This window comes from Parasteatoda tepidariorum, chromosome 12 (genome assembly GCF_982258835.1).
Source record: "Parasteatoda tepidariorum strain Cologne lab strain chromosome 12, Ptep-v5.0, whole genome shotgun sequence".
NCBI lineage: Eukaryota > Metazoa > Arthropoda > Arachnida > Araneae > Theridiidae > Parasteatoda > Parasteatoda tepidariorum.
In genome coordinates this window covers 61,149,012-61,168,624 of record NC_141766.1, presented here as the reverse complement: position 1 = coordinate 61,168,624, position 19,613 = coordinate 61,149,012, and the positions used below count along the sequence as shown (strand labels likewise).

The window sequence follows — 19,613 nt, the reverse complement described above, 5'->3', positions numbered from 1 at the left end:
CCAAAGAGCTGGTACATTATATCGTAATATGATTTAGAAGCTTTTACATTGTATGGCAAATTTCACAGGTGTGGTGTTTCGTAAGTGCTCTAAGACAATTTTGGAAAGTTGGGGAATGTTGTCTTTCTGCAGTGGGCGATTCAAACAAAAAAAGAAGAAATTGATGAAAACATACCCAGCACAAAATGTAACATTTTTAATTTCCTCTAACTTACGCATAAGCTTTTAAAAAATATTATTAATTTATTCTGGTAATATAGCAACCTATTAAAAAGAAAGTAAAACCTCTTTTCAATATTTAAATTTCATAGTTAAATTAAATTACTTTTTTTATATATTTCAATTTAGTTTTGCTTGTAATATTTTAGAGGTTTAATGTTATTTAAAGGTTTTAACAGAAGACACGAAAATAATCATAAATTCTCAGAAATAGAATGAGCGTGAAAGTTATAATGTATAAAAAATTATATACAGAATTTTGTTTTAAAAAAATCCTCACGGAATAGATAAAAAATAACCATAAGCAAATCTGCGAAACAGAACAAAATTTAATCACAATTCCTATAGTCTCATAATTTCTAGTAACTATTAAAATACTTTTTTGCTCAATAATTAAAAATCCAACTAACCTATGTGCATCTAAAATTTTGTAATTAACAGGTACGTTTTCTCAAAATCAATGAGACCTAAATGTTTTAATTTTTTTCATAAAAAATATATGGAAATATAATTATTTGTGATTATATATCACTGCAATTTGAAGCGTTGGCATGCATTGCATCTGTTTCGAAAGCAATATATATCTTATGCTTCTGTGATAATTTGTGCTTTGTAGGAATGATGGAGGATTTCGGATCTTGGTGAAGAAAAAATAGACATTTTGAAATAAGTTATTACACTGTAAAAAAAATCCGCTAAAACTATATTCACCGTAAGCATTTTACCGTATTTAAGGTAAAATTAATTTAATTAGAGTGAATTAGGGATTTTACGGAAATTACGGTATATCAGAATTTTTGTTTCGTAACATGTTGTTATGAAAAAGGATTTTAAGGTGAAAATTACCAGCACCCTAAGTACTGGCATTTTTTCCCGTAATTTGATCAGAAATTTTTTACAGCCTAGACATAAATACAAACATCACAATGATATAAACATAAACACTACAAAAAACGAGCATAAATATCACTAAATATGAAAAAGTAATATTATTGTCAAATATTCTAATGCATTAAATTGATAATCATTTCCAATTTCTAAGTTTTATAATACAATAATATATTTCACTTAGATTTGAAGTATATTAAAAATTCTTACTCAAATATATGGCTAAAAAATGTTTTTTGTTTTTCAGATATTTTCATAACTATGCATTATTATAGTAATCTGACTAGCGGTAAGAACTTTTCTATCCATTTTTATAAAAAAGATATTTAAATCTCTGGTTTCTAAAAAATTTTATCTTAAAATTTTACATTATTTTGAATTTTTTCTTTCGTTTCTTTTTTTTTTTTTTGCTGAAATAGAAAGCAATTTCGTACTGTTCATAGAAGAGTACTACAAAAAATATCCTTTTTTAACCTTTTTCTTTGAGAGCATCGCTCGTATATAATTTTTTTTCTTGTACATATTATTTCTGAATCACCGAAACGAAACGAGTCTTGCTTTTTTATGGGTATTATTGCATGAATGTGTTGAATTTAGGTGAACTGAAAATTGAAGCTCAAGGTTAATACTACAAGGTTGAACATCTATTTTCGATGTGACTGTTATTTGTGTAAATGGTAAACGAAAATATGCCGCTATTGTTAATAACCGTCATTTAAGATAAAGAAGAATATCCGCATTTTAAAAGTTGGCGCACGAATAATAGGATATTTATTGTTATTTTCCCCGCTGTATAAAATTCCACTTTATAGAAAATATTCTGGTATTTTTGTATGAAAAAGGCAATTGTTTCGCACTGTTAAAATTATTTCTTCGTAACTTAATGTAGATTTTATAATTATCATCATCATGCATTAGGCTGTAAGCTGCTTTGTTTATTACAATTTTTTTGTTTAATCCACTTCTGTCCTCCATCCCTAAAAAGTCATCATATATACACAGAAATTATTTTTTTCGAACTAAATTTGAAAAAAAAAATTTTTTTTTATGTATTCATTACAGAATTCAGTGCAAGGCGTTTTAATGAAACATTGCTGAAAGTCCATATATGTCAAGACGGAAGGGAGTAAAAATTGGTAACAAATAAATGTCATTTTTACATTTTTTCGGGCATAGTATAACATTCACAACTACCAAATTTTTTTTAACGAATACAATTCATATAATGAAATGCTTCTTCCCCGAGAAAAAATTAATAATAGTGAATTGTTTATTGCTAAGAATAGATTTACTCCTCCCGAAAATTATCATTATTGAAATAGCTCCATTATCAGTGTTTTTTCTTTTCCGCCTCGCTTTCAAGGCATGTAATAAAATCCATAGATTTGATTGATAATTGTGGTTTAAGCATTATGGTTCAAATTTTCATTCCAACAGTAGAGTACATTGTAAAAAATTCCAGATCAAATTATGGTATAAAGTATCAACACTTCAAATGCATCATCCGTAAATGCCATTTTACCGTAAAACCCGTTTCACCGTAAAATCCATTTTTACAGTGAAATATTATAGCATAATACATTCTTTGTAGTTCTAAACAATCCTTTACTTTTAAAAAATATAATTTGTTATACTCAGTTGACTCCAATCAACAGAATTCTTTATGGAAATTTACTGAAATTCAGTAATCAAATGTTATTAATCAATGCTTATAAATTTGTGTGGATTTTTTTGATGTAATGAAGTAAATTTAAATTAAAACTACCTAAGACTAAGTTGTTTAGTATATTTGATTTTGGTTTCTTTGCTTTGGTACAAATTAATTAGTTTCAATTCCAAACGTGCTTAAAAAATGTAAAAATTTTATTAGCAGTATTTTATTTTATTTTATCTTATTTATTTAATTTTTGGAAAAAAATTTCCTTATAATATTCTGATCATTATATTAGTATTGTACTGAATGCTATCAGATTTTACCTAAAATATTGTGTAAACATAATTTCTTGGACTTCAACATCTTATTTTTAGTGAGTTTTATAATTAAATTGTATAAATTTTATATGTTCATTGTATTCATTGTATAAATTTTATATTTACCGTTTTTATATGTTCATTGTTCGATAAATGATTTCTTTCCTTGCTGTAAATTTTCACTTAATTTTTAGCATTATGTTTTTATTTCAGAAAAAATAACTTTATTAATCTACATTGTTACAGTTTTTAAAATAAAAAATATTTCGCTAAAATAATTTTCAAAAAAATTTGTATTTTATAAAAACATTTCAATCGCATTCCCAAATTTCTTGTTTATAGAATGGTAAATATTAATCAACAAGGCAATAGCTTTTCCCCCAAAACATAACACCAGTAAAAACAGCAGAAAATAATTAGATCCAATTCGATCCACTAAAAATAATGTTCTATTCTGTATAATTATAAGAGACTTGTTTTTCTAAGACTAAAATTTGTATTAAAACCGTATGTATCATATAATTTTCTTCACTTAGCTATAAACAGACATAAGAAACACTTCAAATCATTAAGGCAGCATTATTCTATAACATTAAAATGCATTTTATTTAAAAAATTCTTCCTTTTTTGATAGAAAATTTATCAAATTATATTGACAAAATCACTGGTTTTAAAATAGTAAATTACTAATAACTACGATATAACTTTTATGTAAAACACTAGTGCCTTAAAAACAACATTTTAGTCAGTCTAATTATAAAAGACATGTTTTTCTAAACCTAAAGACTACATTAAAACCGTAGGCGTATCATGTAATTTTTATTTATTTAACTGAAAACAGACATAAGACACGCTTCCAATCACTGATGATTGTATCATTTTGGAGACATCTAATAAGAATTTATTCGCATTTTTCTATTTTATTTACGGAAGTGAACGAAGCAAATCATTCACTTTTCACCTTTGATAAGATTGAAATGATATACCCAATAATACAGCGTAACAGAAGTAAAGACGGATTCATTAATGTTTACAGAGGCTGCAACTGTTTTGTCAATCACCATCAAGAAAATAAATTGAACATTTCCGTCTCATAGCTAAGAAATGTCGGAAATGATGATGATTGTAAACTATATTAAAAGAGACTTTCTTTAATTCATGTTATTGAATTGAAAGATTCATTACTAAAGATCTCGATTAATTCTTACTGATAACACTCATCATTAAATCAATGAAAATGGTCTTTGGAGAACTTTGTTTTCTTTTATGCGCTTGTATACAATCAGGAATTTTAAAAACAGTAATCACTTTAATAAATTATGTATTTTTTAAGCATAAGGTTCATAAATTAAAAAAAAAGAAATCATTAAAAAACGTGTGTTTAGTAAATAGTAATAAAGTATTACATTCTGAAGTATTGACATTTATGAAGTATATACTAAAAAGGGCATCATGTACCCTGCAAAAATTACGGTGAAATGCACCGGTGCTTAGTGCGCCGGTACTTTTTATCGTAAAATTTTATGGAACAAAATATCTGATATATGGTAGTTTTTACAGTAATATTTATTGTAAAATCCTTTAATCACTGTAGTTAAATAATTATTATTGACAATGATACTGTATAAAATTTTGCGGATGATGCACCTAGTGTGCCGGTACTTTTCCATAATCTGATCCGGAATTTTTCAACAATGCAGGACAAATATATATTTAATTATTCGTCTCATATTTCTAACAGCTTTATATATTTTAATATATGTATCAAATATGTATCTAAAATTTTGTACTATACTAGTTCGTTATTTCTCTTAATTGCTATGTTATTAATGCATGTTTGTTTTAGACACATAAACATTTGTCTTTTTACGAAACATTTGATTCATTATTGTAGATTTACGTTATTGTAAGTATCATTTACTGGAGGCAAAAATTATTTTAAATATAAGTTATCGTAAGTTATTTAATGCTGTATTATTTTTGTTTTATTAGTTGAAAGCGCGCATCAAGATAATGTAAGTAAAATTGTTTTTTCTTTTAATAATTAGTATAATAGTGCGATTTAATAATGTTTCAGGATAAAACTGAAAGATAAAATGAACAAAATAAAATATTTTAAGTCAAACTTGTTTGAAAGACGATCGTAATTTTATCAATATGACGTAACAAAGTTTTTTTTTTAATGTGATGACGGAAGGTAAAAAACTCTGATAAATTTATTTGAAACTCATTTCACATAGTACTCTTATAGTTTTCAGTAAATTGTAAGCAAAAATAGCAAAATATTGAACACAGGGAGCTGTTGAATTTTTGTACCTTTTTCACACGATCTTTTATTTTTATTTATTTTTAAATCTCTAGCAGTATAAAACGGATTATAATTAGTTTTCGAGTTTTGAACTGTTAATAATTATTTAATTGTTGAAAGCACGAATTTGGAAAACGTAAAGAAATGTTTTTTATTTTATTTTATTTTTATTTATTTTAATTCTTATTTTTTTAATGAATATCATAACATTGCACACTTTTTGTTTAAGACAATAACTAAAAGCTTTATCGAAAATTTACAAAAAATAAGTTTTTTGAAATAGTTTTTTTCTTTTGATAAAATGCCAGAAGGTTCAAATTCAGCAATTTCAATGCATATGCGCTTACTTTACTCAAAATTCATTTTGCAGTGAAGCCTCATAAATTTCTGCAACATTAAATATTAATTATCTCCTGTTGATTCTTGTTACTTAATTTTTTTATTTGTTGAAACAATGCATCAGACTTACGCTGCCTAACTTTTTTTCAATATTGAATAATAATTAGCCACTTATAATACTAAAGGCTGTAATACCATAGGCTATAATTCAAGCCCATAACTAAAAACTATGTCAAAAACTGAAAACAAAAAATGTGTCAAGTTGAACTTCTTCAGAAGAAGGTCGTAGCTTTCATGATTATACTGATAATACGACGTTATAAGTTTATTTTAAATTTTTAAACTTATTTCATAAAGCTATCTAATTTTTACTAACGTGAAAAAAAATTTTTATTCAAAGTTCATGAAAAAATTATTGCGGGTACACTGCGAAAGATTTTGGACCAAATTACAGTAAAAAGTACCGGCTCTTAAGGCGTTGAAATTTTTCCCGTAAAATCCATTTTTAATGAAATATGTTACGTAATAAAAATCTGATGTACCGTATTTTTAACAATAACCATTACCATAAATCGCTGAATGACTCTAATTAAATAAATAACACTATATAAATTACGGTATAATATTTTACGGTAAAAATAGATTTTACGGTAAAATGGATTTTACGTATGATGCACCCAAATTGACGATACTTTATACCGTAATTCGATCCGAAATTTTTTGCTTTGAAACAGTTGGATTTTTACATGTTTCTAACATCTTTGATTTTAATATATATATATATATATATATATATATATATATATATATATATATATATATATATATATATATATATATATATATATATATATATATATATATATATTTATGTTACCGTTAAAGTATGAGATCCGTTATTTTATAGAATACCTAGTTATTCCATGAAATAACTGATCGTGTCCGTTAAAGTGTAAAACTCTCTTGTATTTCATGGTTTAACTAGTTATTTCATAGAATAACGATCTGCAGCCCGTTAAAGTGTAAAATAATCTATATGCTACAGCTCAAAGTTTAGGTACTTGTCAGGGATTAAAAAATGTTCGTGTAAAACCCAGTGTGTCAACAAAAAATGTTTTTGTTTTAGAAATAATGTTCTTTGTAATTCCAAGCGTCATTTTAGTAATCCTTGTAGTAACAAATGATTTTATGGTACGTTTCAATAAATACCATTTATACGCTGCATAAATTAGATAAATTGTTTCTTTTTCATTTGAATTGTCTCTCATTAGTTAATTTATAGAATACCTAGTTATTTCATAGAATAACTAGTTAAAGTGTCAAATTAATAACATATTACACACTTTAATGGACACGATCAGTTATTTCATGGAACAACTAGGTATTCTATGAAATAACTGCATTATATACTTTAACGGTATCATATATATATATATATATATATATATATATATATATATATATATATATATATATATATATATATATATATATATATATATATATATATATATATATATATATATATATATATATATATATATATATATATATATATATATATCTGGACAAGATTATTTTCTACGTGATAGTTATTGTAAGTTATATAATGCTGTTTTAATTTCATTACTTGAAAGTACACGTAGGTATACGCAGCAATTGCTTTTAATGAATGGTGTAATAGTGCTTAATAAATTAAAAACGTATAATATTAAAAGCTTTTATGCTATAAACTGGTCAATAACTAAAAACTTTATCTAAAATTGACAAAAAGTCAAACTCCCTTGAAAGAAAACCATAATTTTATCGATTATATGACGTAACAAGTTTCTTATCGATACGATGCTCGAAGGTAACAAACTAAGCAATTTCAATGCATATCCGATTAATTTATCTAAAACTCATTTCACACAAAACTCTCATAATTTTCAATAACGTGAAAGTAAAAATAGCGAAATATTCAATGCAGGGAGTTGTTGGATTTTTTACATCTTTTTAATACGTTCTTTTATTTTTTGAAAAAGGATCTTGGACAGGATAAAAAAAATTCTTAAAAATATAGCGTAATAAAATTACCATCAGCTCCATATTTTCTTTTTTTTTCTTCCTCAAAGTATCTTCGCTATTCTTTTTATTTTAAATCTTTGATGCAGGAAAAGAAGCGGAAAAAGTGTTGCGGAAAGTATCTCTCCCCCGAGAAAGCGTCCACGAAAAAAAATGGCGTCTCAGGTATCTTATATAGCTCAATGGAGAATTCCAAGGAAAGAAAAGAGTAGGGTATAAATATTTTTTTTTCCCTTAGTCTGATAGGATAAAGGGTTTCATGTGATACTGACTGTGATGGCGCTCAGGCTCGTTATCCGGCAGCGATCCAGGAATAGTGTAATGAGAAATGCCACCAATGGATAGCTAAGACTTATGAACACTTGGGAAAGATGATGCTTTTGTTGCGCACCGAAATTGGGGGAAAACATAGAAATTGTGAAATAAAATCTTTAGATCTGTGTACACGACATGTTGAAAGAAAAAAAAATATTATTTGCATCTTATAAAAAACCTGAAAATTTATATTTACAAGAATTGTTTTGAAAAAAAGTGCTTTTTTGCTATGCAAAAAAGAAAAATATATTTTTGTAAAGAAAGTCTTTTAGAAAAATATTTTTTTCTAAAAACAATTGTAATTTGGAACATTACTAAGGCTCTCGCGCATTTTACTAAAATAAATTTTGGCACCAAAATGATTTTAACAAGAAATTATTCAGCTTACTTCTTAGACATGCGAGTACACTGTACTGTAAAAAGCATTTTGGGTGCAATACTTCCGTAAAATCCATTTTTACCGGTGTTGCGGAACAAAAATCTGATATACTGTAATTTTTGCATCAATCATTACTGTAAAATCACTGAATCGTTCTTATATAAAATAAATACTACTGTGAAATTTACGGTACAATATTTTACGATAAAAAGGGACTTTACGGATGATACACCCAAAATGCGTATCGTAATGTAATCCGGAATTTTTTACAGTGTACTAAAGGGGTTTTGGAATCATGTATACATATTTGAATAATAAAAATAAAAATATCCTTAAAAGCTTAAAAATAGACTAAAAAATCTTTAGTTCGAGATTCATCATGTACATTGAAAATATTCTGGATCAAATTAAGGTAAAAAGTAAATAGATTCAGGGATAATGGCACCCTGATTCCAGCATCTATTTACTGCTATCTATTATCCGTAAAATCAATTTTTACAGTATTTTTTACGCTAATATTTACGTTAATAATTGCAGTGATTCAGTGATTTCAAAGTAAATATTACTGTAAAAATTGCAGTATATCTGTTTCTTCTTGTTTTTTAAAATTTTACGGGACAGAAAGATTTTACAATAAAAATTACTGGCAGTCTGAGTGCCGTTACTTTTTACAGTGATTTTTTACAGTGTAAAGAGTAGGAATCATTTTCTTCGTATAACAATATAATCCTGAAAATTTATTTTCTATAGTATAACCTTAATTTTAGCTAATATTGTCTACAAAAAAAGTGCTTTTGTGGAACGTAAAGAAGGTAAATATAATTTTTGAAGATTATAAAAACTTTTGACTTTAAATTATTGAGGAATTTAAAATTATCGGGACTCTCACGTATTTCATATAAACTATTGTCCACATTTCATATTAACAATATATATTTGCCCTAAACTTTTAATTGATCCTTGATGTATTCCTTTTCGTTATAATTAATTTTAGACAGGAATTTAGGAACTAAATAAATGAGTATAAATTTAAATAAAAATATTTTTAAATGAGCGAAAAATTGTGTTACAAAGCATTCATGTAAAAATTTAGTATATAGTGTGTAACCATGTAAAAATTTGGAATATAGTTGAAAACATTATTAGTGTTGAGCGAAACTGAATACATTTTTAGGTTCAAAATTGTAATTATCGTGCAATAAATTATATCAAATTGATGAAATAATAATTATTGCACGTTGTAAGTAAATAAACAAAGAAAAAAATGAATAAGTAAATAAAACTATGGCAGTTGAAAAATAAATAAAAAATGTGACTACAGGAACTTTTAATTTAAATTCAGCACCAAAAATGGAGCAACTATACACTAATATTTTTTGCAGTGTATAAAAAACATGTAGAAGGTAAGAATAATTTGCATCCTAAGAAAAAAAATAACTCCGAAATTTTTTTTTCGTAAATGTTGTTTATTTTTTTAATCACGCCAGAATATTCTTAATTAACGAAAATATTGTCAAATTCAGCACGGAAATTCTGTCTTTTTTTTCCTTTTTTACAGCTGCATTTTACGCTTGCTAAATGAATCTTGGAATTCAATTTGTTTAAATAATTTTTGAGAAAGATAGATAAATGTGTTTTTCTCCTAATGGTCAGAAAAAAGCTAACACCTTTCTTTAAAAATAGATATTGCAGATTTGAAAACTTTCGCTTATTTCACAAATTTTTGAATTTTTAATGAATCTCAGAAATTTTGCCATATAGATCTTTTTATGCATATCAGGGGTATTTCTGAAATAAAAACTGTATAAATAATTTTAAAAAAACATGTTTGAATGCTTAAACATGTTCCTCTCTTCTTTCCAGAAGCAGTTTCTAAATGGAATGGATTGTCCTTATTTTCCACTTTTCCTGCACAAGGCAATTTTTATGCTTAATAATACCATGTGTTTCATTTATTTAAACTTTTCTTCTGTGCAACAAAAAGACTGATTAACAGTGTTTAAAACCAAATGCATTAATAAATTCTAGAATTTTATGAATGTTTGAGTTCAGTGCTATTAATTGTTTTTAAACACTGTTCTATATTTTCTATTCTGAAATTACGGTAAAATAACAGCCAGCAGTCGATCCATCCGATTAACCATAAAGTTTAAGGTTAAGCATTTGGTTATAACATTTCCTTACCTGTACAGCTTTTTAACCATTCATAACTAATTTAGTTTCTAATCCGTAAGAATAAAACATAAACGTAGATTGGATCTCTGTGAAAGGCTACGCCCCTGAAAGCTTTTAATTTGTTGAAAGAACAGAAGAAATATTGTGATATCAACTCTGGGATTCGAATCCAAGTTCAGCCGGTTATGAAATTGAGGAATCAGCTCTCTCTGCTATAGTTTGTACCCTGCTGCTCGAAATACAATGGCTTCATAAAATAGGCCTAGTTGGCGTGGATAGAATTTTAGTAGTTAAACTGTATTAGGTAAAAACAATCAATACAAAACGTTTTTTCCCCTCAATTAACAGTTTGAATATCAGCTTTTTATTGTTATTTGACTGTTTCGGTTAAAAATGGTAGAATAACAATCAAATAAATTGTAATTTTACCATTTTTACAGAGAAATTTCTAACAGTGTAATTCCAAAAAATATTTTTGGTGATAGTTAACATCAATATGAATCGAAATATTTTTCCTATTTGCACTTTCACTATTTTCCCATTTTTACAATCATCATATAAGAACAATAAACTAAGATTTTACTCTTCCCTTTTTTTACATAAAATATTACTTAAAATTAATCATTTGACGGATCTTTAAATTTTAAATATGACACTGCTTGACTTTCGAATGTTGTATTACTTATTTTCCCTTCGTAACAGCGAAAATTTATTCAAGTAAAACAGAACAATATAAAACAAAAGCAAGAAATAAGCACGATTCATCCGATTACTTGAAAACATAAAGGAGGCAAATAAAAAAGATTCAACTATTCCCTTATTTTACGAATGAATTTCTGAAAAAAGTAAAAAAAGAAAAGGAAAAATAAATACTTGCTTTTCATTCCATTGCAGAGGTTTCAACAAACTAAAACAGCCCACATTTTCAACAAATTTAAGTCAACAGCAAAAAATTTGACCACGATTTTCTATGGAACTCATGTCAATTAGGACTAAAATCTCAAATAGAAATATATACTTTTTCAAGCTGAATTAGCTAATCTATTTCATTTCATTTTCAAAAAGTCAAATATAGACAAAATATGCTAACAATATAGCGAAAACTGTTTTCCAAATGCAATCCATATTGAAACTAAAATATGGAAAATGTGTATATACCCTATTAGGGTAGAAAGAAAATTATTTCAATTCCTTACCTTTATTTTCCTTCCATTTATATAATTTGTAAGAGGACTATTGACTGTCCGGCAATAAATAAATATATCAACATACCAACGATTTCGTACATCCTATTCGACTCAAACAAATAATATCTCACCTGCGATCTTGTGAAAAAATCCACACAGTTTTCCGATATGTTTAGTTTTCTACCATAAATACTAGGTTTCAAATATTGAACATCGGTCTAAAAACAGAAAAATGCATATAAGTATGGAAGCTTGCAGTATAATCCTCAAATGCCAAAATCAATTGATAAAGCAAGGTGCTTAATATAAAATTATATCTTTGTTTTAAATATATATTAATATTGATGCAATCTTCCCTTTCAGTTGAAGAAGAATTTTGTTGATGACAATGCAAATGCTTGAAGCAGAACAGGATAAAAAGGACTTTGATGATGATTCTTGAAAATGCAACACATTTTATTACTAACAAAAGCATCTGTCGAACTTTACATCAACCAGCTTAAACAGTAAATCAAGTAGAAGGAATTTGTTTCTTAACAATTTTTGTTACTTTAAATAAATTTAGAGTTTGTTTTTGGTAAGTACCACACTTAATATTGGTAGTTATAAAAAATATGTATACAATGTGAAGAAAAAATAAATTATTTTTTCCTAATTTTTTCCTAATAATAAAGGAGTTTTTTTATTTTCTTAACCTTGCGGTGTTATGAATAAACGAGATAAATTATTTTTCTGACCTTTTTTTAAAAAAATATCTTACAGCTTTAAAATGTTCACTACTAAGCGAATTGAACACTTCTTGAATTGACTAAAACAAAATTTTAACGAATATTTTACACGAATTTTTTATTTATTTTGATTACTGTCACAACAACGTTCATATGAAGCAGTCTTCTTATGATCAAGTATAATTAATTTAAATTCATGTTTGATTTTTAAATAATATAGAACTAAATATTTTCATGTTTTTTTTCCAGAAGCTCAAAATATTAAATAAAGTGTAAACATTATGTAGAATCATAAATGGTTAATCCATTTTTCACTACAGAAATTTGGTGTCATTTAACCAAATTACAATGTTTATTGGGTCAAATATTATTCGTATTTAAGCAGCCAAGATCAGGTAATGAACAACATTATAATCACATGACATATCATTAATTTTCGTATTGCATTTTTATTTCTTATAAATTACTTTCATTTGATCACAGTAAAAATGCAATACATTACATATATTGATTTCTTCCTTCTTTAAATGTATAGTTGATATAGTTTATATTATTTATTCTAAAAATTGATCAGATATAGGTTTGGTAAAAAATAATTTTGGTATAAATGCATGAGAAGCTCAAAAGATCAGAGTATTACTTGGGTATCTGGTATAAATATTTTAAAAGGTTTATGGAAAATAGCATTATCCCGAATGTGTAAGGAATGTATTTATTATAATCTGAAGATTAACATAAATTATGCTAAAAAAGAAGCAATAAAACTCAGATTCAGGTAAAACAAAGCACATCCTCTTTTGAATTATCTAAAACATTATGCGAAAAATATTTAATAACATAAGGAATGTAATTATTTAAAAAACTTGAGGGAACTCAATCGCCAACAATCAATCACATTCGAAAGCACATAATTTCCTAATTTAACTGGAGCATGTTTGCAATTTTCGATTAAGCTGAAATATAGCTTCCCACTTTTACTTTAAAGTATTTTTTTCAACTCATATATATATTTTTAAACTATTATTACCTACCTATATTACCTATGTACATACGCGGTACAATAAAATACGTGGTTCAGTTTAAATATTATAAGTCAATACTAAGGAGTTATATAGGGCCATGTTGTATTACAGAATATTGTCTTTGAATTTCTTCATTTCATCAATTCATATATTTTAACAATTTAGCTAAAATATAGTTTTTCATCTTAAATGTATTTTTTTATTCAGTTTATATAATTTTTTTAAGCTACAATTGCGTACAATTTTTCAATTTAACTAAAATATAGTTTTCCAACTTAAGTGTAAAATATATATATTTTTTATCCAGTTCATATAAATATTATATAGGCACTAGAATTATATTCTCCCAATTCCGAAACCACCTGAATATTAAAGCTGAAATCGAATTTTTCTTATCGCATATGAAATAAAAAAGACTGTCAAGGAAATGAAGTTTGCGTTTTACGACACATATCCCTCTCGTTGGGAAAGTGGTGAGAATATCCAAACAGAGACTGAATGTCGTAAAATCTCTCTTTAAACGTTGAGATTTACGCTGTCATTTGATTCTTATGAAGGAGTTTATGGACACGGGAGTTTCGCAAATTTTAAAAATATGTATGGCATTCTTTTCTTGACCTCAATATTTCAATTCTTATCACATATTAAAATTATTTTGATAGCAAAATAATCACTATTATAAAAATAAACAATAGGTTAAAAATATTTCATTTTTCTAATAGTTTTAAAATAACTAAATTTTCATTGTCATAATTTAGCTTTTTTATTTTTAAATGATAAATCTTTATAAACATCACAGAAAACCATTAATAATTAAAAATAAACTAGTGCTGTTTTGATTTTATCAATAAATATGTTTCTTTACTGCCAAGTTAGAAAACGTGTAATTTTATTTTGTATCTTAAAACGATAGTTGATAACAGGATAGAAACTGTTGTACATCTTTTCTCTATTTGTGCACGTTGTAAATTGTAGTTTATTTAGTTATGCACGGAGAAAAAAATCTGGAAAATTACAGTCTTGTATGGTAATGACATTTCTTCTAAAAACCCTATAATTCTGTTTAAAAAAAAATTGTAAAATACATACTGTACTTAAAGCATTCATTTGATAATTTTACAATTCAGATGGTAACGGTTTACCGGAAATTCTGGTTTTCAAAATGATAGTTCTTATTACCACACATTTAGTAAAAAATACAAAACTGCAAAGCAAATAAAACCTAGTTAATGGTTTTTATGGCATGCTCTAAGTTGTCATTATGAAACTACCAAATCTTACCACATTTACCGAACTTATTACGTATTAGAAAACCTTATTTTGTTGTTCACTTGCCCAAATTATTACCAAAGTGCATCGGTAAAAATTACCGAGATTTTCGATGTTCCCAGAGAGCCAGAAATGAGGTAAATTTTTCCATATCCTTTTAGTTCAGACCATACTTTTGTTTCAGTATTATTGTCCCAATTCGACTTTTTTATTTTTAAATAACATATTTTCATGAGTCTCACAGAAAACTATTAATAATTATTCATAAATTGCTGTTGTTATTTTGATTTCAAAAATAAATATGTTTTTTACTGACGCAAGATATGATAATTTAAAACACAAAATATGCAATTTAATTTTGAATCTTAAAACAATACTTTATTAACAACATTGAAACAGTTTTGTCGCTTATCAGTATTTATTTGTACTGATCGTTTTGTTTTATGAGTAATTCCAATTCAAAGATAACAAAAATTATATTTTATAATTATACTAACTCTAAAATTATGCTTTTCTAATAGTGTGTTGAACTGTACTCTACTCAATAATTAGAATAATCTAGGACCAAATAATCTGAATAATAGCCATTATCCGGAAAATATTTCGTTACTCTAAATAATCTAGAATTAAAATTTCACCTTTTGCTACTACTAGTTATCTAATTTTCTTATTTGAAAAATACCAGAATTAAATGTTAAATTAACGATATGTCTGAAATTATATTCTTGAAATTATTGTGTAAAAATGAAATTCTAAAGGATCATAAATCAAATGAATACGCAAGATACGATGAAACAAAATATGCTTATAATACAGTTTAGCAGATTTTAAGCATTATTTTTTTTACTGCCGATGTTTACATGAATAATAAAGTTGTTTTTTTTAATAACTAAGCCATTTTCTTGTACAGATATTGTATATTAAAAGAACATTATGTGCTATCTGAACATGAAAAAGAAGTAACAATCAAATATTAGCATTTATTATTATATATTACCATGTACGCAAATATAAAAAAAATAGTAAACCGTTTATAATAAAGTTACAATTCTGCTATACTAATGTATTCGATCATTCCAAATAGTTTATACTAATTGGAACTATTAATTTGTTTTTGTAATTGAATATACGGAAAATTTAGAAACAATATTTTAAAAAAATAATAATAATAGAATAATAATAGTAATACCTACGAATAATACTTAAAGTTTAATATTTCATTTTTCATGTCATCCGATAAAAATTTCAGTATGTAAAGCATGAAAAAAAAGTTCTGTGTTTACTCAAAACAATATAAATACTGCCATGTAGTAATCTTCGTATCGGATAGTCTATAATATCCGTACCAGATGTTCCATAACATTCGGAGTCCTTGTATACGAGAAAAGAAAACATATATTAAAAATACTCGGTGACTAATTTAAGGTTATCATTCAATGGTTGTAATGAATTAAATAAGTTTGAAAATTACTCTATGAATAATCAAAAATTTCCACAAAAACATCCAAATTGAAAAAATCAATTGAAATATAAGTAAAAAATTCCCTTATAATTAAACTGAAATTTCAGTCCAAATATTTTCGTAAAACCCGTTTTACATCGAGAAAGGGCCAAGTCAAAGTAAAAGGCAAAAAAAGAAAGATAACGTTTACTATTCTTCAAAAAACTGCAAATATAGAAATTTGGGCCTAAATTCTGATAGTTGACTATCAAATTTTAGCGAATAAATTTCGCCTTTTGTTTTAAGCAACTATTTTATGAAAGCTTTCAAAGTTTGTTTAGTTAAACACAATTTTTTTTTTAAATTTCCTTATTTATACAAACAATATTCATTGCTCTTTAAAATCTAAGACTACTAAAACTACTTAAAAACTAATCAAGAGTTATTATCATTGCAATTTAAAATTTACTGATTAAATTTTGAAGAATATTTTCATAACACTTTTCCAAGTTTAGTTTCAGGTTTTAATTATAATTTAACTTTCAATTACAAGGTTGACCTTTAAAATAAACATAATAACAGTAAAGCTCCTTTCAGCAATTTTTAAAAAACAATTTTTTTTTTAAATTTATATTTAAAAAAACTCGCTTAGTCTTGCTTCATTTAACATCGATAAGACGTGTATTTAGATATGTTTACTAAGCATGCTAATTTATACATAAAAGGAATAATAGTTATCTTAGAGTGTATTTTTTTGAAGCGTTAGCCATTTACAAAAAAATGGAAATTTGGCAAATGACTTTTTGCTGACAAATTATTATAATTAAATTAATAAAAAAATTTCAGCTTTATTGAATAAATATTTATAATCTCTCCCAGCAATTATTTTCAACAGCTTAATTTTAGATTTTAACTAAAATGGTTAGATAAGATACTAAGTTACACTTTTAACTTCAGTCATAAACATTCTAGCAATAAAATTCTATCCAATACATATCATAAATTGTTCACGACTATCAAAATTTATGTGTTGTTTATTGTACAATAACTACATGTCATTTTGATGAATTTAAAGATAAAATTTATATTTTCTACCTGAGAGAACGCGATGTTACTTGATCGAACAATAAGAACTATAATAAAACGAGGCAATAACGAGAACTTTAAAACTGTCAATTCACAGTATAAAGTATCACTTGGGTGAAAGTATTGAAGACCTTGACAAGGAATGGCCCATTGAAAACAATAGAAGGCATCTGTAGAAATTCAATCGACATTTAGTCGGAACAGATTTCGTTCACTTGCAATTTGAACTATTTCATAAAGATGAAAGTCGTCAATAATCAGTTTTCACGAGTTTAAATACCAACTATCCATAAAGTTAAATATTTCACGGTTGATTTTAAACAATGATAAATCATATGATGCGCTTGCATTTATCAATAAAATGAAATGTTTGTTTCTCACATAAATGTATCACAATATGTTTACTTATTTCGGGATTTATTTTCAAGTACTGTCATTTTACTGGCACTGTTCAACAGCTAGTTGGATTTTATTACAGATAACTGTAATTAGATTTCGTTCACTTGTAATTCGAACTATTTCAAAAAGATAAAAGTCGTCAATAATAAGTTTTGCAATTTCTGATACATCGTTTAAATACCAAAATTTAAATATTTCATGGTCGATTTTGAACGATGATAAATCATATGATGTGTTTGCTTGAATCAATAAAAGAAAAAGCTTGCTTCTCATATAAATGTATCTCAATATGTTTACTTATTTTGGTATTTTTTTTTCACAGAGACTGTAATTTTACAGCACTGTTCACCAATTATTTGGATTTTATTACAGGTAACTGTTTTTTTACTACCTATTTAATATCTTTTAATATTCGGAGAAAAAAATTCCGGTAAAATTATCGTACTGTATGGCAATGACATTTTCAGAAGAAAAAGCAACATAATTCTGATAATAAATCACAAAACATACAGTATTTAAATCATTCATTTGATAAGATACAGTAAATTTCAACATATTCATATGGATTTGATCATGCGTTTTTTCTCACTGAATCCACTTAATTCTTTATATAATTCTTTCTTAGAAATATATAAAATAGGCAACGCTGCACTTAATAATAATTACTTGCAATTTAACTAATTTACACTCTAAAATACTACTCTATATTAAACAATATGTTTACTAATAATTCGAATATTTCTATATGTAACTATTCCCTTACTACCATTAAGTAACATCTTTGTAAAACGCATAAAAGTTATCAACTTTGCATTGAATTATTAATATTAATTTAACAAGCTTAAAACATGAAACATTACAAAGTTGAGTATGTTCATTAATTTTTCTGATTTTTTACAGGTATAACAACTTTACAGGTATGTTTCTGGGGAAAAAATATTCACTTGTGCTCAGTACACTTTTGAAGACTGATAAGAAAAATCACATGAGCTTCGATAATTCAGTTGGAAAAAAGTTTGTAATAATAAATGTTTCTCATGCTTCCGAGAAATGGAATATTTATTTTTTGGTAACAATATCTGTTTTTTATAAACATTGGTGCTTTTTTTTAACATTACATGGATCAAAAATGTATGTTAATAAAATAGTAATGCATTTTTCTCAAGTAATCAGGGTAAATTTTTTTTTCTATCAACTTCCATTCTAGGTGTCAAATAAAAATCATAGTTGCCGAATTTTAAACCAAATAAACAAAATACAAATAATTAATATTTAAAATCAAGAACAAAAAGTTACTTCGTCAGACAAAAGATAAAAGTATCAATTGAAATAAGTTGTAAATTATGAAAGATATTTCAGAATAAAGTGTGATGAATTTAGGATATTTTAGAATGAAGTGTGGTGAATTGAATTTTTTTTTCTTTTAAAAAGCAATCCGTGCAAAAAACTATTTTTAGTGACCAATTTCTACGCATTTTGCATATGATATTTTCTAGTGAAAACGGAATTTACACTTTGAAAAGTAATTTTTCGTTTAACAAGTCAAATGTGAAAAACTTTTAACAATGACAATGAGTGAAGATTGCAAGGAAATATGTAATAGACCTAATAATTTTAAGATGTTATTACGTTCAGTTGAAATTTTTAAAATTTTTGATTGTGTTACGTGTTATACGTGTTACTTTAATACACGTATGTGAGGAGTATTAAATTATATATTTTTTGTTCAAGTTTTAGTTAACAATTTGTAAACAGTTTTAGTAAACAAAATAACTTGATGCAGCCGCTCCCTTATCGGACAAATATCGGATAGAGTTCAGTTA

General features: G+C 25.9%; 1 protein-coding gene and 1 long non-coding RNA gene across 3 annotated transcripts in view; one reads left to right on the top strand and one right to left on the bottom strand.

Moving 5' to 3' along the window:
- The window catches only part of LOC107457034 (uncharacterized), a 74,942-nt gene extending 55,983 nt beyond the window's left edge, over positions 1-18,959 (top strand). Inside the window, exons 4-7 of one of the 2 annotated variants that reach the window (XR_015430865.1) lie at positions 1,355-1,396; positions 12,209-12,422; positions 18,113-18,162; positions 18,691-18,959. This is a non-coding gene — a long non-coding RNA (uncharacterized LOC107457034). The remainder of the gene's footprint in view (positions 1-1,354; positions 1,397-12,208; positions 12,423-18,112; positions 18,163-18,690) is intronic. The other variant, XR_001585791.4, reaches the window with a different exon arrangement.
- The window catches only part of LOC107457037 (homeobox protein abdominal-A-like), an 80,087-nt gene that overhangs the window by 10,846 nt on the left and 49,628 nt on the right, over positions 1-19,613 (bottom strand). The gene's annotated exons all lie outside the window — the stretch shown is intronic.